A 25,830-nucleotide genomic window follows, 5' to 3' on the forward strand; every position below is an offset into this window, starting at 1 on the left:
TGCAAGGTGTCGTTGACTGCACACATGTGGCCCTTAAGGCATCCCATCGCAATCCAGGTATTTTTGTCAACTGCAAGGACATCCACTCCCTCAACGTTCAGCTGGTGTGTGACCACAAGAAGGAAATTTTGCTTGTTTGTGCCAAGTACCCTGGTGGTTGCCATGACTCCTTCATACTGTGCCAGTCTAGTGTGCCTCCGCTATTCAGTCCGCTAGACCAACTTAACGGATGGCTACTTGGAGACAAGAGCTATCCCCTGAGGACGTGGCTAACGACGCCATTGAGGAGCCCATCCAACGAAGCTGAGGATAGCTACAACCCCAGCCACATGTCCACCAGAGATGCCGGGGAACATAGGGTCTGATGAAAGGGTGGAACTGAAAGAAATCAGTATCTGTAGGGAAATGGTGTTAGGAAAAGTGATGGGACTGAAGGCCGATAAATCCCCAGGGCCTGATAATCTACATCCCAGGGTACTTAAGGAAGTGGCCCTAGAAATAGTAGATGCATTGCTGGTCATCTTCCAGAACTCGATAGACTCTGGAACAGTACCCATGGATTGGAGGGTAGCTAATGTTACCCCACTATTCAAAAAAGGTGGCAGAGAAAAAGCGGGAAATTATAGACCGGTAAGCCTGAGATCGGTAGTGGGGAAAATGCTCGAGTCTATTATAAAAGATGTAATAGCAGAGCACTTGGAAAGCAGTGACAGGATCGGACAAAGTCAACATGGATTTACAAAAGGTAAATCGTGCTTGACTAATCTACTGGAATTTTTTGAGGATGTAACTGGTAAAATAGATAAGGGAGAACCAGTGGATGTGGTGCATTTGGACTTTCAGAAGGCTTTCGATAAGGTCCCACATAAGAGATTAGCATGCAAAATTAAGGCACATGGGATTGGGGGCAAGGTATTGACTCGAATAGAGAACTGGTTGGCGGACAGAAAGCAAAGAGTTGGAATAAATGGGTAGTTTTCTGAGTGGCAGGCAGTGACTAGTGGGGTACCGCAAGGATCGGTCCTAGGACCCCAGCTGTTCACAATATATATTAATGATCTGGATGAGGGAATTGGATGTAATATCTCCAAATTTGCAGACGACACAAAGCCGGGTGGGAGGGTAAGCTGTGAGTAGGATGTCGTGAAACTCCAGTACAATTTGGACAGGTTGGGTGATTGGGCAGAAACATGGCAAATGCACTATAATGTGGATAAATGTGAGGTTATCCACTTTGGTGGCAAAAACAGGAAGGCAGATTATTAATTGAATGGCAATAGATTGGGAGAAGGGGAAGTGCAACGAGACCTGGGTGTCCTTGTGCACCAGTCGCTGAAGGTAAGCATGCAGGTGCAGCAGGCGGTTAAGAAGGCAAATGGTATGTTGGCCTTCGTAGCAAGAGGGTTTGAGTACAGGAACAAGGATGTCTTGATACAATTGTACAGGGCCTTGGTGAGACCACACCTTGAGTATTGTGTGCAGTTTTGGTCAACTTACCTGAGGAAGGACGTTCTTGCCATGGAGGGAGTGCAGCGAAGATTCACCAGGCTGATACCTGGGATGGCAGGAATGACGTATGAGGAGATATTGTGTTGATTGGGCTTATACTCACTGGAGTTTAGGAGATTGAGAGGGGATCTCATCGAAACCTATAAAATTATGTCAGGCCTGGACAGACTAGATGCAGGAAGGATGTTCCTGATGGCCGGTGAGTCAAGAACCAGGGGTCATAGTCTAAGGATAAGGGGTAAGCCATTTAGGTGTGAGGGTGCCAGTCAGTTCCTTCAGTAAACCCTAGATGGCACCTTCACTTGTTTGTTTCCCTTTGTTAATTGTTACTCGTTTCTCCTGTGTTTATTACTTAACTGCCTTTTATCAGGTTTATTGGTTTCACCTGTTTTTGCTTGTATTTAAGTTCTGTGGTTTCTTCCTCTGTGCTCAGTCTTAACAAGGTGCTCAGTCTTGACAAGCCGGTTGCCCTGTGGTAGCTTGTCTTGAGCTCAGTCTTAACAAGCCGGTTGCCTCGTGGTAGCTTGTCTTGAGTTCCTATCTTGACAAGCCGTTTGCCTGTGGTAGCTTGTCTTGAGCTTAGTCTTGACAAGCCATGTGCCTAGTGGTAGCTTGTCTTGAGCTCCTATGTTTGTAACTGTTTACCTGTGTTATTCTAGTAAAGTACTTTTATTTAAGACTGCATACCTGCTTCTCGCCTCGTCTGTCTGCACTTGGGTCCAGAACCAGCCTTGCCCTGACATTACGACTGAAATAAGAAGGAATTTCTTCACCCAGAGAGTGGTGCACCTGTGGAATTCTCTGCCACAGAGGGCGGTGGAGGCCAGTTCATTAAATATATTCAAGAAAGAGTTGGATATATTTCTTAAGGCTAAAGGGATCAAGGGATATGGGGAGAAAGCAGGGACAGGGTACTGAATTTGGATGATCAGCCATGATCTCATTGAATGGCGGAGCAGGCTCGAAGGGCCGAATGGCCTACTCCTGCTCCTATCTTCTATGTTTCTATAATCGAGCAAATTTTTGGTTTGCTGATGATGCACTTCAGATGCCTGGATAGATCCGATGGGGCCCTGCAGTACTCAGCAGACAGGGTCTCCAGAATCATTGTGGTTTGCTGTGCACATCACAACATGGCACAGCGTCATGGCTTGCAGATTCCTGATGACCAAGTGGCTCCTCACATACCCTCCTCAGATGAGGAGGAGGAGGAGGAGTGCGAAAACCCACATCCTGCAGAGGCCCATCAACCAGCTGCAACAGTACGCGAGAACATTGCTGCCCGGGATGCAAGGAACGCACTCATCCTGGCCAGATTTGCCTAGCCTAGCCGATCAAGCACTTTTGCCTCGCAGCTTCTTGCCTGAGCATCGACAATGGCCAAGACCCTGCTGATTCCTAGCTATTTGACCAGCATACTGACAGTTGCAAGTAATCCTAAGCCCTCAAAGCGAAAGTCCCATTCGCGAAATGACACACGCCACAACTGCAGCAGTTGCTATCAGGATTTTTATGTACAAGAACCAACTGATGGCATTTTTACAATAAACACATTTCACCCAAGTGACTACCCTTGTGACTATTTGTGCTTTATTTTCCTCTTTCGCATGCTTCTACATGGTGCCTCCCCTGTGGCTTCAGCAGATGTGGAGGCCCCTTGCTCACTTTGCTGCTGCTCCTGTCTCGACACCTTTGGCGGGTGTCCTCTGGGGTTGTGAGCCTGTGAGAGCTCGTCAACAGTCTGCTGCTCCTGCGGCTGTGCAGGGGTTGAGACGCCTATCTCACTTGGGTGTGGACTCCGGTGGGGCTCTGACCGAGGGCTCTGCAGTGGTATGGAAGTGTGAGTACTTGGAGAGGAGCCCCCACTTCCTTAATGTCTGCCACCAACTTCCCTCTCATGGGTCAGGTCCCCCTCAGCGCCTGGAAGTGGCTGGAGACCACCTTGCTGCACATCAGGGAGGCCATGGGGACCCGTATCTGCAATGGCAGTCCTACTCAGAAGGACTTCCATGAAGGTCTGGTTTCTCAGTTCAATAGATGACCATCGCACCACCAGAGATGTTATTCTATTATGAACACTCACCATGTTTTCAGCACTCTGGCGACTTATCTCCTCCATGGCCAAAGCCATCTTCTCGTCTACTGTTGCTATCTGTTCGAGGGAGGTTGCCATCCTTTCCGTCGTGATGCGTTCATGTGCCAATGACTCCACAAAGGCTCTGCTCATGGTCGCTATGGACTCCTCCATTTGCTCCACACTCGCAGCGACCCTGGAGACTCCTGCATCTGTTCCTGGAGTTCCAGCACCGCTGATCTTATGGATGGACCCAGAGGCAGAGGGTCGACATGCAGCTGAGCCGAGCTGGCAGAGTCCTGCGCCCTCTGACTATGACTCTCCACTGCTGTCCCTGTCTCCAAAATCTGCTGATGCTCACTTGTGAGCTGTGATACACCAGGTGACAACACTACTCTATGTCCCGAAGTTCCCACCGAGCTGTGAGTGTCTGCGCTGGTGCTGGGTGCGCTGAATTCTGCTGATGCTGCGCCCTCAGATGTTGCAGCTTCCTCTGAGGAGTCTGGCTGCTCAGTCTGTTCTTCCTGGCTAGTGGGGATGGATGCTTGCGATGGTCCTGGAGTAAAGGAAAGAGTCAGAGATGTGATGCCAAAGTTACATGCACCTTGCATATTGCAGATGCTCATAAGTCCATCTGTTAGAGCTTCAAAATCATTATCAGCGACTCATGCAATGCCAATGAGAGAGATGGGAAACTTTTCTGTCATCAGCTTGCTGTGTTGCACCCGTCTGTCCGTCCCCCATTTGCGCATCCTCCTCTACTCCCACGATTTCCAGGACTGCCTCCTCCCAGGGGGTGAGGTGGGCTAATGAGGCTCTCACTCCTCCTGTCCTGGCTCGCTCTCTTTTATTGTGAGCTCTCTTTTCCTGCAATGAGGGAGACAAGTGGAGGTTGAGTGAGAATGAAGGAGTGAGTGTAGAGATTGCATAGCATAGATACTTAGAAGGAGACAAAGATGGAGGGAGGTGGCAAGACCAAGGGCCCTCCCTGTGTGTTGTCAGTTGTTTGCATAGCATCACAGTGATAGGGAGTGTGAGGGCTGCATAGTCGAATAGTTATGTGAATGTGACCATAGAGAGAAATGGAATGGGTAAGGGTGCATGGATGTCCGTGTCAAGTGGGATGTGGAGGAAGAGATTGCTGAAGCTGAGTGCTGGTGAGGAAAGGCAATGGGGATCAGATTGAGGGTGATGGGAAAATCATACTCACTTTTCCAGTGCGGAGAAGTTCATGAAATCTCTTGCGGCACTGTATCCAGGTTCTGCGGGTGACTCCCAAGGAGTTGACCTCCTCAGCCACCAGCATCCACACTGCCTTGGTCTACTTGGGAGGCCTCTTCCTCCCTGTAGAAGGGAAGAGCACCTCCCTGTTGGCTGTAGCCCCATCTACCCCACCTCGTCAAAACGAGGAGCTGATCTGGGCCTCCCGCTAGTCATCTTTCCTGCAGGACTCTCACACTCCACAGGCAAAGAGCTTGGCAGTCTGCAGAAGAAGCAAGGCTTGCTGTAGACCTTAAATGCAGCAGCAATGATGACGTCATCGGAGGCGACTTTCAATCAGGAAAAAACATTTGCCAAGGATTCCCACACGTTGGAAATCAATTGGATAATTAAGTTAAAATTGCATCAATCTCCCACATCCATTTAGATTCGGGTGAATAACACGAAATGTGGATAACCTGACACCAGCCCGCACCTGAGTTAAAATCCAGCCCTTTGTTTCTGTCTTCACGGAGGAAGACACAAAAAACCTCCCAGAAGTACGAGAAAACCAAGGGTGTGGCGAGAATGAGGAACTTAAAGAAATTATTATTGGTAAAAAAACAGTACTAGCAAAATTAATGGGACTAAAAGTCGATAAATCCCAAGGACCAGATGACCTAAATCCTAGGGTTTTGAAAGAGGTGGCCATTGGGATAGTGGATGCATTGGTTGTCATCTTCCAAAATTCTATAGATTCTGGAACGGTTCCTGCAGATTGGAGGATAGCAAATGTAACCCCGCTATTTAAAAAAGGAGGGAGAGAGAAATTGGGGAACTACAGACCTGTTAGCCTCACATCAATAGTTGGGAAAATACTGGAATCTTTTATAAAGGATGCAATAACTGGGCACTTAGAAACTAATAGTAAGATTGGGCAGAAGTCCTGTTTGACAAATCTATTGGAGTTCTTTGAGGATGTAACTAGTGGAGTAGACAAAGGGGAACCGGTAGATGTGGTATATTTGGATTTTCAGAAGGCCTTCGATAAGGCCCCACACAAGAGGTTGGTGAAGAAAATTAGGGCACATGGAATTGGGGGTAATATACTAGCATGGATTGAGAATTGGTTAACAGACAGAAAACAAAGAGTAGGGATAAACGGCTCTTTTTCAGGATGGCAGGCTGTGACTGGTGGGGTACCGCAAGGATTGGTGCTTGGGCCCCAGCTATTCACAATCTATATCAATGATTTGGATGAGGGGACTAAATGTAACATTTCCAAATTTGCTGAAAGCACAAAGCTAGGTGGCAGTGTCAGTTGCGAAGAGGATGTGAAGAGGATTCAAAGGGATCTCGACAGGCTCAGTGAGTGGGCGAGAACATTGCAGATGGATTATAATGTTGATAAATGTGAAGTTATCCATTTTGGTAGAAAAAACAGAAAGGCAGATTATTTCCTAAATGGTGAAAGATTGGGGAATGCAGATGCTCAAAGGGACCTGGGTGTCCTTGTACATGAGTCACTGAAAGTGAATGTGCAGGTGCAGCAAGCCATTAGGAAGGCAAATGGTATGCTGGCCTTCATTACAAGAGGATTTGAGTACAGGAGTAAAGAAGTCTTACTCCAATTATATAGGGCCTTGGTGAGACCACACCTGGAGTACTGTGTACAATTTTGGTCACCTTACCTAAGGAAGGATATACTTGCCATAGAGGGAGTGCAATGAAGGTTCACGAGGTTAATTCCTGGGATGGCGGGACTGTCGTATGAGAAGAGATTGAGTAAACTAGGCCTGTATTCGCTTGAATTCAGAAGAATGAGAGGGGATCTCATTGAAGCATACAAAATTATTACACGGCTTGATAGGATGGATGCTGGGAGAATGTTTCCCTTGGCTGGGGAGTCTAGAACCAGGGGCCACAGCCTCAGGATAAAGGGTAGGCCATTCAGGACTGAGATGAGAAGACATTTCTTCACACAGAGGGTGGTGAATCTTTGAAATTCTCGACCCCAGAGGGCTGTGGAGGCTGAGTCATTGGGTATATTAAAAACAGAAGTTGATAGATTTCTGACTAGTAAAGGCATCAAGGGATATGGTGATTGGGCCGGTGAATGGAGTTGAGGCAGAAGATCAGCCATGATCTCATTGAATGGCGGAGCAGGCTCGAAGGGCTGAATGGCCGACTCCTGCTCCTATTTCTTATGTTCTTATGTACTACCCAAAGGTCAATTCTAGAGCCTCCTTGGCTGAGATCGGCCAATCAGAACAGGCCAGGTATCGAACTGACCACCATTTTTAATTCAGATTTATGCTAATTTTGATCAAATTAAATGTTCTGACATACGTTCCAGTGGAAGTAATAAACTATCTATTTAAGGTGTCAACTGACCTATTGCGAGTTCTAGCGTTATAATTGGCTTATTGTATTTGAGAGGCTGAATGCTGGACACCCAAATATTAAAGGACAGTTGCATCCAAAAGGACGCTCCAAACCCATTCGAACTGTAAACCAGTCGCCCTGTTGGGAGTCTCAGCAGCAATGGAGAGCTCTGCCGTATTACATGAGGCAGAGAAATTAATATTGGAAGCTATGAATAAAGCACAATAACTCAGAACTGCCTCAAACGTTAGCTGAAAAATTGACTGGACTGGTCTGTGTGCTGATCGAAGCATCTTCTCCTTGTCCTTCAGGCCAGTCTGCCCCGACTCGGCTCCCCGTTCCAGTGCAGGCAGTGCTCCATTATCATTTCAATCAAAAGTGAGAAAAAGAAAAAGTCTGAAAAACGCCAGCGAAGAAATCTTGGATGAATAGTATTTTGAACTAATACGCATTTGGTGGCTGACTTATCTAAGTCTCTCAAACAACACATTCATTACAACATTACTGAGAACCAACACAGCAGTAATTGGACATTGATTGATCAATCTACTTATATCCCCATGAAGGGCACGCTGCCATTTCCCTGTATTTAAACTGGAGTTTAAAGCCTTAAGGCATTACATTAATATCACATGCAGGAAGTGCCACCAAGTACAAGTTTTGTATTATTCCTCAAAGGTTGCAGATCTAATCACATTAAAGCCACACTATTTATTTACCCTTTGGGGATCACGTAACGCAGTCAATTCAAAACGAGCACACCTAACTACTTTGCCAGGAAAGGTGCTACTTTCATCAGAATATCCATTGATTGCAGATAAAAGCAGCAGACCGGCAAGTCTTTGTACCACATTCAGCAATCCTATTGAAATAGAAACAAAAGAGATGATAAAATCACTGTTAAATAATAAATAGAAACAGAAAATGCTGGAAACACTCAGCAGGTCGGGCAGCATTTATGGAGAGAGAAACAGAGTCAATGGGGGCAATTTTCCCACTGGAGGCGAGATGGAGGCGGGTTTCAGTTTGGGTGAGTTTGAAACCCGCCTCCACTGAGAGGTTTCAAAAATTTGCGATTTTCCCCTGATTGTCCACTTGATTTCAGAGGTGTGGGATGCCCTTGCTCAATTAGTGTTTTGAGACTGAAACTCGCCTCTGTTGACAGCACTTTTCCAGTCTGATTTTACAGCTTCTTGCTCCCTTGGCTCACTCCAGAGCATTTCCTGCAGCACCTCCAACATCTTTTGAGATACCTTTGTCCAATTCCAAGCCAAGGGCCTCCTCGAGGCTCTCAGTTGAGGCGCTGCAAATGTTGTTGGAGGGGGTGACAGCGAGCATGGAGATTCTCTTCCACTCATCTCGGAGGAAGAGGCCTGCCAAAGAACCCAAGGCTGTGTGGGTACAGCTGGCAAGGGATATAACATCCAGATCTGTGTGCAGATTGGGAGACTGTTTCTGTGTATTGATGAAATGTCATCCCTGTTGGAAAGCATTAAAATGATTTGAAGCCAAAATGTTGGCGTTATGCCATCTGTTCTTTCGCCTTAGGCAGCTCCACATTGCGGGCACCGCCACACTTGCGTTGTCAGGTTGGTGGCCTGAGTGAAAGGAGGCCAGAGAGTCCATTGTCAATGAAGTCCTAGGATGGAGCAAAGGACATGTGCCAACTTGGGCAACCTATGCAAATCTGGCCATGATAAGTTCACCCCTTGCATCCCGGGCAGCCATGTGCTCGCGTGCTGCTGCTGCCGCTGGTCGATACACCGGCGCTCTGACCTCCTGCTCCTCCACCTCCAGATCCTCCTCCGCCTCCTCCTCATCTGAGGCCCATGCAGAAAGAAAATGAACGGTTCCCATGCTGCTTGTCGTAGCCTCCTTTGGGGAAGTGTTCATTACAAGCGGGCAGAGGGTCTTCCAAGGAGGTCCCACAGTTGATGGAGTCAAGCTGCAGCACCTCCGACTTCGGAAGGCCTTCTAAAAGTGCTCAGCAACCTTTTAAAGCCAAGGTCTGGCACCTGCCGGTAATCCTTGCTGCAGTAAATGATGTCTTGTTAGACCTGCAGCAGTGAGGAGGCCACCCACGAGTAAACCCGCCAGGTTTACCTGGCGTGGTTCAGGAGGTGCGTGGATCACACCGAAAAGCTGGAAAAATCACAAGGGCCTCTCAAATAGGCTTAGAGAGGCCCTTAACGAGCATTTAAGGATGTTAAATAGCACAATGGCCAGCTGGAGGTGGGAGCGTTTCCCGACCTCCAAAACCAGCACCGGCAAAATCCCTTGGAGGCGGGTTCCAAACTCGACCTCTTTGAATCTGATTTTCCCGCCTTTCCCGCCTCCAAACCCGCCTCCTCCGATGTCAGAAAATTGCCCCCAATGTTTCCGGTCGGTGACCCTTCGTCAGAACTGACCTGAAATGTTAACTCTGTCTCTCTCTCCACAGATACTGACTGACCTGCTGAGTATTTCCAACATTTTCTGTTTTTATTTCAGATTTCCAGCAGTATTTTGCCACTGTTAAATAATGATTGATTGTATTTAATGTTCAAATAATGAAAGGTTGAAATGAGTGAAAGAAAGACTTGCATTTAAATAGTATCTTATCATGTCTCTCAGAAACATCCCAAATTGCTTCTCATATAATGGATTAGTTTGAAGTGCAGATTATTTATGTCGACAAATGTGCACAGCAAAATCCTACAAACAGCTAAGCCGAACAACCAGTTAACCCGTTTTTGGGTGGCAATTGAGTATGAGTTGACCAGGACACTGGTAAACTCCTTGATGTAGATCTTGACTTTGTGGGATAATATAAAATGGGCAATAGCAAGCTGGAAAGTCGATTTGGAAATAAAAATCGGGACAGATGTAACGAGAGGAATAGCCAACTTGTTCTACACTATCGCACAAAGTCAAAACCTCCCCCCACCACCTCCCCACCCCCGTTCTGTTCTCTAAATAGTGTAATGGAATCCTTAGTGTCCACCTGAAAAAGCAGATGGGGCTGCGTTTAATGAGGCCAGTTTTCCACCTCCCCCCACACCTCTGACCCTGCCCTGGCGCTGGAGAGGTGCAGCATGCCTAAAGTGTGCTGCGCCAAATTTAGTCAACCAGGCCATTAACACGGCCCCGCTTGCTGTCAGGGACAGGCCTGCTCTAAAACAGGAACTTGCATCAGGAAACATGGGTGGAAAGAGGAGTGAAGTGCAGCCATGGTTGCCACCTCAGGGCCTTCTGGCTGCTGTTGGAGTCTCCTTGCTGCTGAATGCCTTCAAACCCTCTAAAATGAGGGCAGTCATGGCGCAAGGCCCACCACTAGCTTCTTGGGAGGCAACGACAGGAAATTGAGGAGGGAGGCCGAGAATTTTTCCTCCCGCTTCATTAACACAAGTATGTTGTGCACCTCTGAGGAAGCTTTGGAAATCCCAGGGCAAAGTAAAGGGGCAGAGACCCAGAATAACAGGTTTCCCTGACATTTTTGCACCCAAGGATTGACGTTCCCTGAGGGCAAAAGTCAAGAAAATTGGCCCCAACATGAAGGACACCACCTCCAGCAATGCAGCAGCTCCTGAGTGTATCATTGGGTTGTTGGTCTAGATTATGTGAATATTTTATGATTAGATCTGGAATCCCAACCAGTAGGACAACTGGTAGCACAGTGGGTTTGAACATTAATCCTTTAATTCATGAATATAATCAACCAGGCTGCTAGGATGGAGGTGTCCTCTCCCCCTGTTGGCTCATGAGATGAGAGTGGGCATCTCAATCCAACTCCTAGCTGCCGTGAGCTCATAACACAAACTGGCAAGAATGGGAGGCGTACAAAGTAGAAACATTCCCACTGGCATGTGTGCTTTTCTGCGGTGAAATTAAGTCATATTATTTGATCAGGGTACAGTGAGGGAAAAATTCAGTTGTTTGCGCCTCTCGTTAGCGCCTTAAGAGGGCGCTAATGGGGCGCAAAGCAACTAGTGCCCGGGCGCAGTGATGTTTGCGCTGCTCGCGAAATTAACTAGACATTTTGCGGCGGCGCTAAACACTACCGCCACGATCTCCTGCGCCGGCAGATTGTGACGTCAGTCGAGTGCGCAACGCCCCATTAGCATCCCGGACCGGATATTGAGTGGCGCCCCCTGCCTTACCGCCTGCCGTTAGCAACGACAGGTTGAGGGGAGCGTTATGCTGTCAGAAAGGGACTGGGGGAGCGCTATTTAAAGGCGACCGCTTCCTGCCTTTTTTTGTTGGTGACATTTTTGCACCACGCATTCTGAGAGAGAGAGAGACTTCTGGAGAGATTCAATGCTGTGTGAAGGAGTTTTGAGTACCGAGCAGCACTTTGCAGGTTTATTTTGATTTGCCCTTCCTTGCTTCGCCAACGTTCTGAGGTAGCGCCTCGCTCCTCAGCCTTTGCGCCTTAAGACAGGTGTGAAGCGCCTGATTTAGCGCTCCAATCACCTCCAGGGGCGATAAAAGCCAAGTTTGCTGTCGGAGGCGATAATTAGCGCCAGGCGTTAAACTTTGCGCACGGCCGATAATGGCGCCCCAAACGGGGCGGTACTGAATTTTTCCCCCAGTGAGTTTTACTCTGTATCTGGCCGATCCTATACCTTAAAGTGCTTGATGATAACACTAGGTAGCAAAAATTGAAATGGCTAGTATAACAAGAATGTTAATAAAAATTAGCAGCAAGTTTACTTCACACATCAGAGTCTGGAGAGAGTCCATAAGGAGGGAAAGGAAGAAATATCAGTAAATAACTGCAGCAATAATGGATTCAGATTTAGGCTTCTATCTAGGGTTTTTATGTGTGATGACTAATTTGCCTGTTGAAACGCTGAACATAAACTAATTTGTGAGAACTCATTTAACTCTTGGCTTAGGCCAAGTTCCAACACCTATTCCAAAGTATTCGCAAAGCCATGCACAAATCAGAGAAGTGAAATTATTTATAAAAATGGCTCCCAATTTTCTCCTCACCTAAAGGCACTGAATACAACTCAGGACAGCAGGGCATGGATTGATGGAACAGCAGATGTACTAGTTTGGCTAAACCCAATTTTAATACTTATGCCACAACTAAACAGGAAACAGTTTTAAGTGAACTAATGATGATAGCGCTACTTTCCATACAACCACAGATAAAAACATGTGCTCACCACTAAGTTCATCCTGTGCATCATTGATAAGCACGTGGCCTCTGAATACTCAGAAATAACTTGTTGTGCAATGTGTTTTTAGATGTTTGAGAGAACATTGTTAAAATCCTCTGATTATTTTGTTGTGGCCTTTCAATTATCTTCAAATACAGTGCTCCAACATGGACCTTTGTGATCCTCTATTTCATGCAATTGGAATGGAGTAGAGAGACTGAGATAATGCAAGGCAGATTCATTTATTTTAAGCTAATACTGTAACCTAATCATCCCTTGTTAACATTTGCCTGCATTCTGCAGATGCCCTGAAGACCAGATAGAGATGCACTGGTAGGATGGTCAGTGAGTCCTTGTCCTTCTTTCAGCTAGTCTGTCCCACCAATCTCCAACACCTATTCCAAAGTATTCGCAAACCCATGCACTGATCAGAGAAGTGAGATTTTTTTTAATAAAAGTGGCTCCCAATTTTCTCCTCGCCTAAAGGCACTGAATACAACTCAGGACAGCAGGCCATGGCTTGATGGAACAGCAGATGCACTTGTCTGGCTAAACCCAATTTTAATACTTATGCCCTTGCAATATTTAAATGTTTTAACAAACTAAATCAAATAGCCACATAAACAGTTCCTGATATTGGAATGGTTGAGCAAAATAGAAAAATGCTGCATAATGTTAGCTTTTTATATGAATATCTGAAGGGAACAAGTTTTAATATCACTTCTGTTCAGCATGCAGTTCATAATTGAGACTCACAAATTCAGCAATGCAAGACGTGAAGAATTATAGCTTAACAACCTCCATAGGAGAGTGGTGAAGCGTGATGTACACTTTGATTGGAAAGAGGAGATATTAATTAAAATATGTTATGGAAATAAGAGATGAATTTAATACATGGCAATTATTTCAAAGAATGTTAAAGAAAGCAAAGTAATTTGGGGGAATGGAGTGGACTTTTACCTACAACATGCTGGAAGTTGAAGGTTAGAATAAGAATGCTGTAGATATTAATAGTGATAGAATTTTAAAGCTATACATTTGGCCCTCAAATTGTGCACTGACATGTCCAGAGAATTTTTGCTCTCTCCAACTTGGCCATTTTTAAGAATGAAGAACCATTTAATTTTAGGATAATAATACTACTGAATTGCCAGTACTGGCTTTATTACTGTGATATTCACATTAATGTTATTAAAATATGTGTTTTAAAGCACCCTCAAAAATAATTATAACACTATTGTCCCGGTTTTGTCTGTCTGCTCTTCTACCCCATTCTCTTATTTCTCAGTGAGGCAGCTATGTGAGAATGGGGTGGGGGGTGGTGGGGGGGTGTTGCGGTTAATGATAGAATCTTAGGCCACGATTTTGTCTACTTGGGTGGCTTCAAGGCAGGAGAGGGCGGTGGCGGGGGAATAGGAAATAAGAATAAAATAGAGAATGGGGTATAAGAGCAGACAGACAAAACCGAAACAATAGTGTTATAATTATTTTTGAGGTTTGATCCTGGCAAAAAAGATCTTCCCCTAATGGGCCTTGTTAGACCCGTCCTGCCCGTTTCCGGGCCCAATTAAAAGGTGCGGGTCTGGTGACGTCACCGGATGACGCGATTCTTGCTGGTATATTTAAAGGGGCCATGGCCCCATTTGCTGTGACTTGCAATTTCAGACGATTCAGTGCTGGCAGCGTGTGCAGGTCTGAAGTATGAGCTCCCAGCGCCAAAGAGCAGCGCCTGACTTCTCTGATGACTCCCTCCATCATCTTGTGGAGGGAGTGAGAGCACGGAGAGAGGTTCTCTTCCCTACTGACGGTAGGAAGAGGCCTCCCCAGCAGACGAAGGCAGCGTGGCTGCAGATAGCGCAGGAGGTAACGGGGATGTCAGTGGTGGTTCGCACCTGGGTGCAGTGCCGGAAGAGGTTCAATGATCTTCTAACATCAGGAAAGTGAGTATAAAGCCACACTTACCTTGATGCTGCTGTGCCTGTCATCATATCCCCACCACTCTACATTGCCATCCCTACTCCTGCACAACGTTACTCACCCCGACCTCTCTTGGACCTTCATCCATCCCTCTCTCCCTATCTACAGTATCAGGTCCCCATCTTACTATGCACTCCTCACACTTGGCCTCATCGTAATGCAAAGACATCAACTAACAACACAAAATGATGCTACTTGGTATTGGCACCCCACTCCATCATAGTCTCTGTCTAAAGCTCTACCCCATTCCATTCCTTACACTCATTCCATCACTCTCACTCAACCTTCTCTTCTTTGCAGGAAAAGAGAGCCCACAATAAGAGGGAGATGGGGAGAACAGGAGGAGGGCCTCAACAAGCCATGGCTTTTCTGACCACTGCAGAGGAGGCAGCACTGGATATCACAGGAGTGGTCGACCAGCTAGAAGTGGGGGATGGAGAAAGGGGCTCATTAGAAGAAGCTGGTGGCAGAATTATTTTCCATACTCTTGCATGGCTTTCATCAGTCACTCATACGGGGTCTGATGTCAACAGAAAATGAATGCTCATCATGTGGATAATGGTATGTGTCTGCAGTCGACATCTCGTATATGTAACTGATGTCTTTACTCTCCCACAGGTCCATCAAGATCCCCCCCACACTGTCCAGGAGGAACAGCAAGAAGACTCCTCAGAGGAGCCTCCTGCCTCTGAGGGCGCAGCGACACCTCAGACAACGCAACCCAGCACCGGCGCAGAGTCGCACACCTCGGTGTGTTCGTTGCGAGATACAGTAGTGTTGTCACCAGGGCGGAATCGTACCTGGAAGGCCGAGTTCAAGGCGGGACTGCTGGTTTTCGGGTTCCAGTCCCACCCCCAGTGACGTCTGATGAACAGATGCTATTTTGCCCTGATTGGCCTTGTTAAGCCCGCCCTGCGGGCTTGCCGGCCAATTAAGGGAAAGCTGGTGTCAGATGACGTCAGTTGATGACACTTCATCTGCTGGTTTTCTTAAAGCCATGTGCACCACACTTGTTTGACAGATGATATGACAGTGTTTGACAGCATTGAGGTGCTGTCAAACACTGACAATCACTGTCCAAAGCGCAGCAGACCACAACTATTCTGGAGACCCTGGCTGGCGCATACTGAAGGGCTCCTCCAGATCTGTCGAGGAATGTGAAGCACATTTTCAGCAAGCCTATTGTTTGTTCTATGACACTGCTTGTGGAGATGGGGCTTTGATTATATTGTCCCTTAGCTTCGTTTGTTGGCCTCCTCAAAGGTGTCATGAGCCATGTCTTCAGGGGATAGCCCTTGTCTCCAAGCAGCCAGCCGGAAAGACTGTTTGGCGGTGCGAAGAGCTGAGGGACGGTGGAATGGCACAGGATGTAAGAGTCATGGCAGCTGCCAGGGAACTTGGCGCACACATGTATTATAATCTTCCTATGGTTGTACACCAGCTGCACGTTGAGGGAGTGGAATCCCTTGCGGTTGACAGATACTGCTGGGTTCTGATGGGCTGCCCTGATGGCCACATGTGTGCAGTCGATGATGCCCTGCACCCGTGGGAAGCCAGCTAAAGCACCAAAGCCAAGCGCCCGCTCACTGACACTGCCTTCATCACTTGCAAAGTGGATATAATTGGCTGACTTGTCAAAGAGGGCATCGGTGAGCTGTGTGATGCATCTGTTTGCGGCCGACTGAGATGCCGCAAATGTCTGTTGCAGATCCCTGGGAAGGAGCCTGAGGCGAAGAAGTTGAGGACAAGGGTGACTTTGACAGCCACCAGTAAGTGGTGTCCACCCCTTCCTCTGGGCTGCAGGTCTTGATCCAGCAATCCGCAAATGTCTGCGATGACCTGGCGCGATAGCCTGAGCCTCCTTTGGCACTGCTGCTCCGTCATGTTGAGGAAGCTTATCCTCTGCCTGTATACCCTGTGTTGGGGGTATCGCCTCCGGCATGGTGCAACCCTGCGCTGATGCCCTTTGCCCTGTGCAGCATCAGGTGGTTCAGGAGAAGGTTGCCGCTCTTGTTGTTGCTGCTGCTGGTGTGCCTGGTTCTGCTGCTGCTACGGCTGATCGTCATCAGATTCTGAGGACCAAGGTGAGCGAGCATAAATCGGGCTCATTCTGATGTTAGATATGGCAGCTGAAGTTGAGATGACAGAAGCAATCTGTTAATAGTGAGATAGGTTGTTCCAAGGAGGTGACAGTGAATAGAGAGTTTACTCCAAACACTTCGGGCTGGATTTTCATTCAGCAGTCGGGAAGGAGGCGGGACTACAACTTTCGGGTTGTAGTCCCGCCTCCATCGAGATGCGGCCAATCCACGAGATTTTTCTCTTGATTGACCTTGTTGAGCCCACCCAGGGGGCTCAGCAGGCCAATTAAGGGCCACCCAGCAACAGGTGACGTCACAGACTGCAATTTCATCTGTCAAGACGTGTTGACAGATGAAATATCAGTGTTTCACAGCTGTTTGAAGCTGTCAAACACTGACAGTCTGACTTCTAACCTGAGTCCTTCTACACAGACTCAATTAGAACTCTCACTGGCACTGAAAGCTGCAGACTGTCACTTTTGACAAATCGCAGCCATTCGGCTTTCAGTTCCGGCTGAATGATGGACTCCCGACGCCTAGAGGAAGAAAGGCTATTAAGGTAAGTACAGGTAATTTAAACTTCTTTACACACTTTAGACACACCAAACACACTTACCTTTGCACTTATGCACCCATCACTCACCTGAACACCGACATCGCGACCCCCTCCAAGTCCTTCAACCCGACGGCCCGCCTGCTCTAACCTGGCGTGGTTTGGAGTCGTCGGGAATCCCACACGACACCCCTCAAAATAGGGATTAGGCTAAAAACTGCCTGTTAACTACCTGTTAACAGGCAGTTAATTGGCACTAATCCCTTCCCGCCTCAGGTCAGCGGGTCCCAGTGCGGGGCGGGTACCCGCCTTTGAAACTTACGTGGAGGCGGGTTTTGGGCGGGATGGTGTCGGGACCCCCGAATTCAGGATTTTAGCCCCCCGCATGCCTAAAAGCCCGCCTCACGGCACACTGAAAATCTAGGTCTTCCAAACTGCATAAAGCTGAAAAGTCTATTCCAAATCCTGAAGGCTCCAGCTTCTGAGATTGGAAAGCGAACAGCTACGAAATGGTCATTTTTATAACACTTGCAGATGTCACCTATTCAGAGGAATGGAGAGTTGTTGAAAACCCGACCTACTTACCTGACATGATCCCCGAGCGATGTGAACCTCGTGAAAAAGTTGGAAAAATGGTTAGTAGCTGGTAAAATGCTGTTTAAATACCTGCAAAGACCCTCTCAACTATTTCAATTGGCTGACCTGCCACTTAGTGCTGGGTCTGCAAAGCGCAGGCAGACCCGCCACTTGGGAAACTTACAAGGAGGCCCCGCAGTCAATCTTTTAGATTTTGACAGTGGACCCGCCTCCGATCCTGCCCTCTCAGCACCGGCAAAATCCAACCCTTACAGTACAGAAGGAGGCCATTCAGCCCATTGTGTCCATGCCAGCTCTTTGAAAGAGCTTTTCAATTCGTCCCCGCTGCCCTCCTTCTTTCCCCATAGCCCTGCAAATTTTTCCTCTTCAAGTATTTATCCAATTCCCTTTGGAAAGTTATTATTGAATCTGCTTCCGCCACCCATTCAGGCAGGACATTCCAGATCACAACAACTAATTGGAGTGAGGCTTCTCCATGCAAAAGAAATACCTTTAAGCCACTATCAGCAAGATTCATTATTAGCATTTACTGATGTCTGCTTTGGATCACTTCTGTACACCAGGAGCAGTTTAGCTTTAGGATAAACCCTGCCACGTGCTCTCCTACAATCTGGTGACAGGTCTATACAAATAGCCCAGACCTGCAGGAGTTTAATAACATTCGGGTAGGATTTTCATTTGTGTGTTTTGAACTCAATTGCAGGAGGGTGATTGGTGCACAGAATCCTGCAGTTGCTCAGTGACTAGGCTGTAAACGCCAGAACATCTTTCGCAATCTGTGTATACATTACCCCCCGGTAGAAAGATGAAGATATTTGATAACGCAGCATTTATTTTATTCTGCATTTTCTTCCTCTTAGAGTAACATAATAAGGGTGCAGGAATAAGTAAAGAGGTTCTGTTTCTCTATCTTTCTTGGAGGACTTTCATTGCTGAGGTGTGGAATATGGGATTTATCCCAGACGTGATGGAGATCAAATAAGTCAGCGTGTTTTACCACACAACATGAATTTTGTGGACAACAACAGTTGTGAGTGACTAGTAAATCCCAGCGTTATACATAGGGGTGACAACTAAACTACTCGTATAGGCTGCAGGGGTGAGTCAGCAATTGTAGATCCCCTTCTTGTATGGAACAAATGGTATATTCCATATTATAAGGGTGAATATTCTATTTATAAAACAGTTTGCTTTTCTATTTGGATTAATGTGGTTTCAGGGTAAATTTTCTGAATTTGAGCTCCAAAACATGCAGCTTCACTCATGGAGTACCCATCTAGAATTCGGGAGCAGAAACCACAAGATTTTCCGTCCATTCACTTTAATGGATGAATGCATGGAAAATGCTCAATCTGTGCTCCCAACAGGTGAAGCTCTGTGCCACAAGCACAACATTCATGAAATTTAGCCAATAATTCAACTTTCTCCAATTCTTTTCGACTGTTTTGGATGGTACTGGATAACACACAAGGGGGAATGGTTACTGGCGAAGTCAATGATGTGAGTGGCACTTTCATTTGAGCAGCTGAACCTGTGGAGAATTTGGTGCTATTTACATTCCTGAGGTTTACATGTGGCAAATGTGCTTGCTGGGTGCATGATTCTTATTGTCAAACTTGTTTAAGGGCTGATTAAAATCCTGGGCCGTAATTTGCGACCCCCACGGGTGCGTACGAGATGTGTGCACGCCCATAGGGGCTGCACAAGTTCCGGGTTTAGGCATGCGAAGCCCATGTGCGAAAACCCGGAACTTGCGATCTTGCCAAGAATCCTCTTGACAGATGATCCGTATCCCCGGGAGATGGGCCTCCGCGGGCGGAGATTTGCGCTATTTGCCCAACTTCCGCCCGCTGAATGCCTGCAAAATTCTTACGCCTGGTAAAAGCAGACGCAAGGCCTGCTCTTACCAGCATAAGAGTTTAAAAAAATAGAAAAGTAAAATTTTAATCACTCATTTATACATTCCGTACGTACGGAACTCCCATAAGTATGAATGGGGATTCACTTCTTTTATTGGTTGCGAACCGCCTGCACCCCTGGGCTACGTGGGCCTCTGCCCGCGTGTACCCGGAGAGGCCCAGGAGCGCGAGTCTCCGTACCTCCTGGACCACCAGGTAAATACGTAGATATTTTACAGGCCAGAGGCAGCCGCCCCCGGGAAGCTCCGACCGCAAATTTTGGGCCTCCTATGTTCATTGATAAAGGAACAGATTAATTAAGGTTTTAAACAATTCGCATTAGCTTACAAACCTGGCGCAGTGTCTGACTTGTTCAATCCAGATCTTACCTGTTGCCGAATTGACAAACAATCTCACGTTCTTCAGAGGACTGCCTATAAAACTGATACAAAACATTGGGGGAGAAATTCGACCCGAACTGACAATGGGCGCAAAGTTGGCGAGGCCAGTCCATGCTGGCCTGAGGCCTGAGCCAGATTCTGCTGCAGGCTTCGTTTAGGAACAGGAGGAGGCCATTCAGACCCTCGAGCCTGTTCCGCCATTCAATTAGATCATAGCTGATCTGTATCTTAGCTCCATTTACCCGCCTTGGTTCAGTAACCCTTAATACACTTGCCTAACAAAAATTTAAATGCTGCTAGCGAGCAGCAAGTGGCAAATGGGTGCCCCGTTACAGCTTGCTGGTTGGGTCTGTGTGGGGGGAGGGGCGGGGGGGAGGCGATCCCGTGAGGGGGAGTGCGGGGGCGGGGAGGGCCTTGATGGAGCCGGTAGCGGAAAAAACTGCAGGGCTATGTGGAAAGAGCAGTGGGAGTGGGACTAATTGATTAGCTCTCATCCCACTTCCTCCTCACACCACAAGCCTTTCCCACTTTCCAGCTCCTGATACTGTCTGCATTCCTTGCTCCCTTCCTGCCCGCCTTCCCTCACCTTAACACGAGTCTTGTGTCTTTATGCTTTCAGGTAATCAGCAACCAGATGACCAGCCTGTCCCTGAGCCCCCCACTGAGAGTGAGGAAGGAGAAGAGGAGGAGGAGCAAAGCACCGCGTCACTGCATCTCTCACCCACAGGCACCACCTCAGATACTGGCACTACGCGATCTTTAGAGGCAAGTTTAGCAGAGGGGTCTGCACTGGGTGATGCATTGGGGTCGAGCGGGCTGCAGCAAGGCCAGGGGGAAAGGGTAGCTCGGGAGCCAGCTCCCTGGAGGGCGAGTTTTGCTGCACAGGACTCAAATGAGGACCTCGATGGGGAGGCGTTCACAAGAAGGGTGATGTGCATGCACTCTGAGATGATAGGTGCAATGGCAAGGGTGCCCGAGAGATTCTCAGCAATGGTAAGGAGTGTGGAGGAGTCCACCTCCAACATTGCACAGAGCTCTGCACACACCATGGAGCCCATCATTTCCAGTCTGCAAAGGATGGTGGACTCCCTGAGAGACCGTGGCGACCCAGACCTCATGATGCGTGTCATGGGTGATGTGGCAGCTTCCATTGCAGCACAGGCGGAAGCGCGCAATGTCTTCGTGCTGTAATGCAGTCAATGGTTGCTGCCATCGAGTCTCAGTCTGCTCTCATGCAGTCTCAGCTTCATGCCATGCAATGTCTTAGTGCTGTAATGCAGTCAATGGTTGGTGGCATCGAATCTCAGACTGCTCTCATGCAGTCTCAGCTTCATGCCACGCAAGTTCTGGCTGCTGCCATCATCGCTGGGCCCCCCACAGTCCACCGGGGATCTCACGGTGTCGCAGCAGCCCAGCAATCTCTGCTCCAACAGATTGGTAGGGATGGTGAGGTGCTGCCCCGGGGGAGTGGCAGTGGGTCAGTGGAGCAGGAACCTGCTGACCTCTCTCAGAATGACAGCATTCCTGCTCCCACCACTGCCACACCGCCATTGCCCTTGTCACTGCCTGTCATCCAGCCAGCCCAGACTGTTGCCGCCCATGCTGAGGTGGTGCAGTGTACAGCCGGGCCTTCCAGGCCCAGAGCTGGTAGAGGACGTCCTTCAAGGCCATCTGTAGTCTCTGGCACCGACACTCAGCAGCCTTCCACCAGCCCTGCTGCAGCCACTGGGGACAGACTACATAGGAGCAGTCGATTAGGAAAAGGCACTGTAAAGAGGGGTAGTAAGGGTTTGTACAAAGGCGATTAGTTTATATTGTTGTTGTATATATGTGTGTATTGAATGTTGATAAATTTATTAACGGAATGTTGCAGAAATGGTGCTGTGTCTCATTTCAGCTTTAGGGTATGGAATAAGAAATTGATGGAATGATGGGCCTGGATGAGCAACTGGGAAGTGGCCTCGAATTTATTGGAACCGAAGCCTGATGAGGCGGTCATGGACCACACTTCCACAAGGATTGAGTGGCAGGCTCCTCTGTCGCTGCTGTTCATGCTCCTCCTCCTCCTCCTCCTCCTCCTCCTCGTCTTCATCCTCCTCGTTTCCCTCTTTCTCCTCCTGAGGTGGACCCGCTATGCCTGGTGGCAATGGCTGGTCCCTCATGATGGCCAAGTTGTGCAGCATGCAGCAGACGACGACGAAAAGGGACACCCGCTCAGCCGAGTACTGGAGGGCTCCTCCCGAGCGGAACCATTGCTTGAGCACCCCGATGGTCTGCTCGATGATGTTCCTGGTGGCAGCGTGGCTCTCATTGTATGAGTGCTGAGCAGCAGTGTCGGGGTTGTAGAGGGGAGTCATAAGCCAGGTGGAGAGCGGATTGCCCTTGTCTCCCAGCAGCCAGCCGCGATGGTCTGGCGAAGGATGAAGGCATTGTGGTTGCTGCCAGGATAGCAGGCATTGGCAGTGAGGATTCGCTGTGTGTGGTCGCACACCAACTGCACATTAAATGAGTGGTAGCTACCTCAGGATTGTTATGTGACGCCCGCAAAGCAACGTGGGTGCAGTCAATGGTGCCCTGCACCATGGGGTAGCCTGCTATCCTGGCAAAGCCACATGCACGCTCATCCTGCTTCTCTCTGGCCATGGGGAAGGAAATGTAGTCCCTTCTCCTTCTGTACAGAGCATCTGTGACCTTGCGGATGTAGCAATGGACGGCAAACTGCAAAATGTTAGATATGTCTCTTGTTGCACACTGGAAAGATCCGCTGGCGTAGAAATTGAGGGCGACGGTGACCTTGACTGCCACTGAGAGAGCCGTGGTGCTCCTGATGTGAGGCTCGAGGCCTGGCTGCAGGAGGTGGCAGAGTTCCGAGACCACCTCCTTTGTGAAGTGGAGCCTTGTAAGGCACACTGGGCTGGAAATTCAGTTGGCTTTGCGCCCAGTTTTCACCCAAAGAGGGCTTTTGCGCCAGTAGGGGTGGTAGCGCTGATATTGAGCGCCGCGGTAATGGCGGCAGTAGCCGGTAGTGCTGCGCCGGCACCGATGACGTCATCGGTGTGCGCAGTGCCCCGGTTCCGCCCCGCTACCGCCCCAACCCCCATCTTCAGTAGCGGCCGCCTCTTCCGTGGCGGTCGCTAATAACATTCGGAGGCCGGGTCGGTACTGCAGCCTTAGTGGGGCGCTTTAAAGTGGAGGTGCGGCCGGCCGCTTTTTCGGCGGCCGCCTGGCCGCACCTCCTTCCCCGGCCTCCTCCACCCACCCCCCCCGCGGCATTGCCGGCTGCTTTCCGCGAACCCGGCACTTCACCGTGGTGCCGGGCTCATTTGCCGGCTCTATCCAGCGGCGATCTACCCGTTGCAGGCACGTTCCCCCTTAAGAGAGGGAGGAGGCCTGCAGTACCGCAGCCTGCCGCTCCGCAGCGGGTGGCGCAGCGGCGCCTAGAGCGCTGAAATTCAGTTTCAGCGCCCCAAGCGGGGGCGGGCACACCCTGGAATAGCGCCCGGTTCCGACTTGGGACGCAAAAACTGAATATCTGACGGGCGCAACTGGCTCCGCGCCCAGCGGTAAATTCTGGGCGCAAGCGAGCTGGCGGCCTAATTTCTAGGCCACTATTCCTCAATGAGATTGACGTAGGAGAAATGCTGCCGGAATACCCTGGGAGGGTAAGGCCTCCTGTTGACAGCCCTGTTGGCCCTCCTCCCTCTGGCCACATTTTCCAATCTCTCTCTCTGCCTCTGCTGCCTCCGACGTTGACGCTGGAGTGCGCGGTCCTGTGTCAGTACAGCCTCCATTAAAGTATGGAAATGTTGCACTTTCAAATCTCACCTAACTGTAACGGAATAATCTTTCTGAGGCAGAAGACTCCTTCAAGTGAAAAACACTGAAATCGCTCAAAATGCCTGTTTGCCTATGTCAAACTGACAAGGCAGCATTCTTTGCCGACTAAAAATAAACCGGATGTTGATCCCTTTATATAGCGCTCCTCCAGTGCTCATCCGACTGCAAACCACCTCCTTGACCTTAGGCGCTCAGGCAGGGGGCGAGGGCGAATTTCTGAGCCAGATGACGTCACGATCTCCGGGCGCAGGAGAGTGTGGCGCTAGTGGTTACCGCCGTCGCAAACTGCCACGTCAATTTCGTGGTCGCCGGTACTATCGCCGCGCCCGGTCACAAAGCCGGTAGCGCCCCGTTAGCGCCCTCCAGAGGCACTAACGGGAGGCACTAAGGTACCAAATCTCTCCCCCTGTGAGTTGAGCACCCAAGGGAGCAAAGGGAGAACATTAGGTCGGCCAAAAGGTTACAACAATTGCTTGGCAAAGCAATGAGGTGGGTGGAGAGGGCAGCAATGGAGCATGCAAAACCTGTTTGCAGCATAATTAGCTGGGATTTTTCTGCAATCAAATAGAACAGAGGAGTCGTCTGCCATGTCTGTGACAGGCTCTTTTCAGGAGGCCAAATTAATTTGATTAATCTATTGGCTATTCTTCTACATCTAATGCATTATTAATTTGCAATAAGGTCACAGTGGCTTGGCTCGCATACTCATGGCTTTCAAGCTATTTGAGTGTAAATGCGTGAGATACAGTTCACAGTACCAGCGGGATTTACTTTAGCTAAAAGTACTGAGAGTTGCCTGATTGTTCCGAGTGTTGTGATTCCCCCATGTTGTGCTCCTTCTCATGATTTATGTCTGTCCTCCAGTTCAACCCAGCAGCTGCCGTGAATGGGATTGAGTAGGATGATAGCAGGGACTCTATTACATAATCTCTTACTTTCTTTTAACTCATATCAGACCCTCAGTAATTTGGATCACATGAACACAGGGTAAGTAAGGTTACAGTGATTGGGAACGTAGCTGCCTTTTTTTCCCATTCCTTTTTTAATCCAGCATGTTAATGTTGTTCAATGTAGGATTTTGTGTAAGTTTGATGAACACATAATTGTGATAGGGAGGAGGGAGGAGGGAGGAGGAGGGAGTATATTCGTGGAATTTGCATTTATATAGCATCCCAAGTCACTTCACAGGAGCGTTAGCAGACAAAGATTGACACCGAGCCAAAGAAGGAAACAAAGAAGGGTGACTAAATGCTTGGTCAAAGAGGTTTTAAGGAGCTTCTTAAAGGGGGAGAGAGAGATGGAGAGGTTTAGAGAGGGAATTCCGGAGTTTAGGTACTAGACAGCTGAAAGCACGACCTCCAATGGTGGGGTAAAAGAAGTGGGGGATGCACAAATGGCAAGAATTTGAGGAACGCAGAGCTTTTGGAGGTTTGTAGGGCTGGAGTAAGTTACAAAAATAGGGAGGGGCGAGGCCATGGAGGGATTTGAACACGAGGAGGAGAATTTTAAATTTGAGGTGTTGGTGGACTGGGAAATCTGTGTGTTTCCTTTCCTTCCCTTCCTCATTACTCTGCTTCAACCTGTTGGGATTTGGATGATGTTTCAATGTTTCAGGTGGGTGAACAGTTGGCATGCTACCGATTGGCATGCTGGGGCATGGGGAGTTGATGTAAGATTTGAAAGAGACTCTAGGATAGGCCCAGATGCGACCTTCCTAGAAATATGGTACTTTACTCTGAGGAATGTCATTTGTACTGGACAGGTGTTTGAGGGTGCAGCAGGTTTGGCTGGCTTTTAGTTTTCATGGTTGTGGCCTGGATATTAAACAATTGTCTCTGCCTTCAAATGTTTTATTGTATGAGGATTACTGTGAACATTACAGGGGCGATTTTGGCCTCTCTACCACCCCGTATTTCAGTGGGATTGGGGTAGTGGTGAGACCAATATTGCTAAAAATGACTCAGTGCGATCTTTCCGCTGCCATTTTTGAGCCAGCCTAGAAATAGACAGCACTCCCACCAGCAACAGGCGGGAGCCTCGTTACTACGTGCTAATGGGATTCCTATGGCATAGATAAGAATCTTGCTGCCATTTATGAACTCATATGTGCAGCGCCCTCTGACCCCGAGCAGTAAGCCATCAAACCAAGCACCTCTAAAGGTACTCAGATA

The sequence above is a fragment of the Somniosus microcephalus genome, chromosome 8 (genome assembly GCF_052327205.1).
Source record: "Somniosus microcephalus isolate GS21.2 chromosome 8, FLI_Smic_1.0, whole genome shotgun sequence".
NCBI classification, from domain to species: Eukaryota; Metazoa; Chordata; class Chondrichthyes; order Squaliformes; family Somniosidae; genus Somniosus; species Somniosus microcephalus.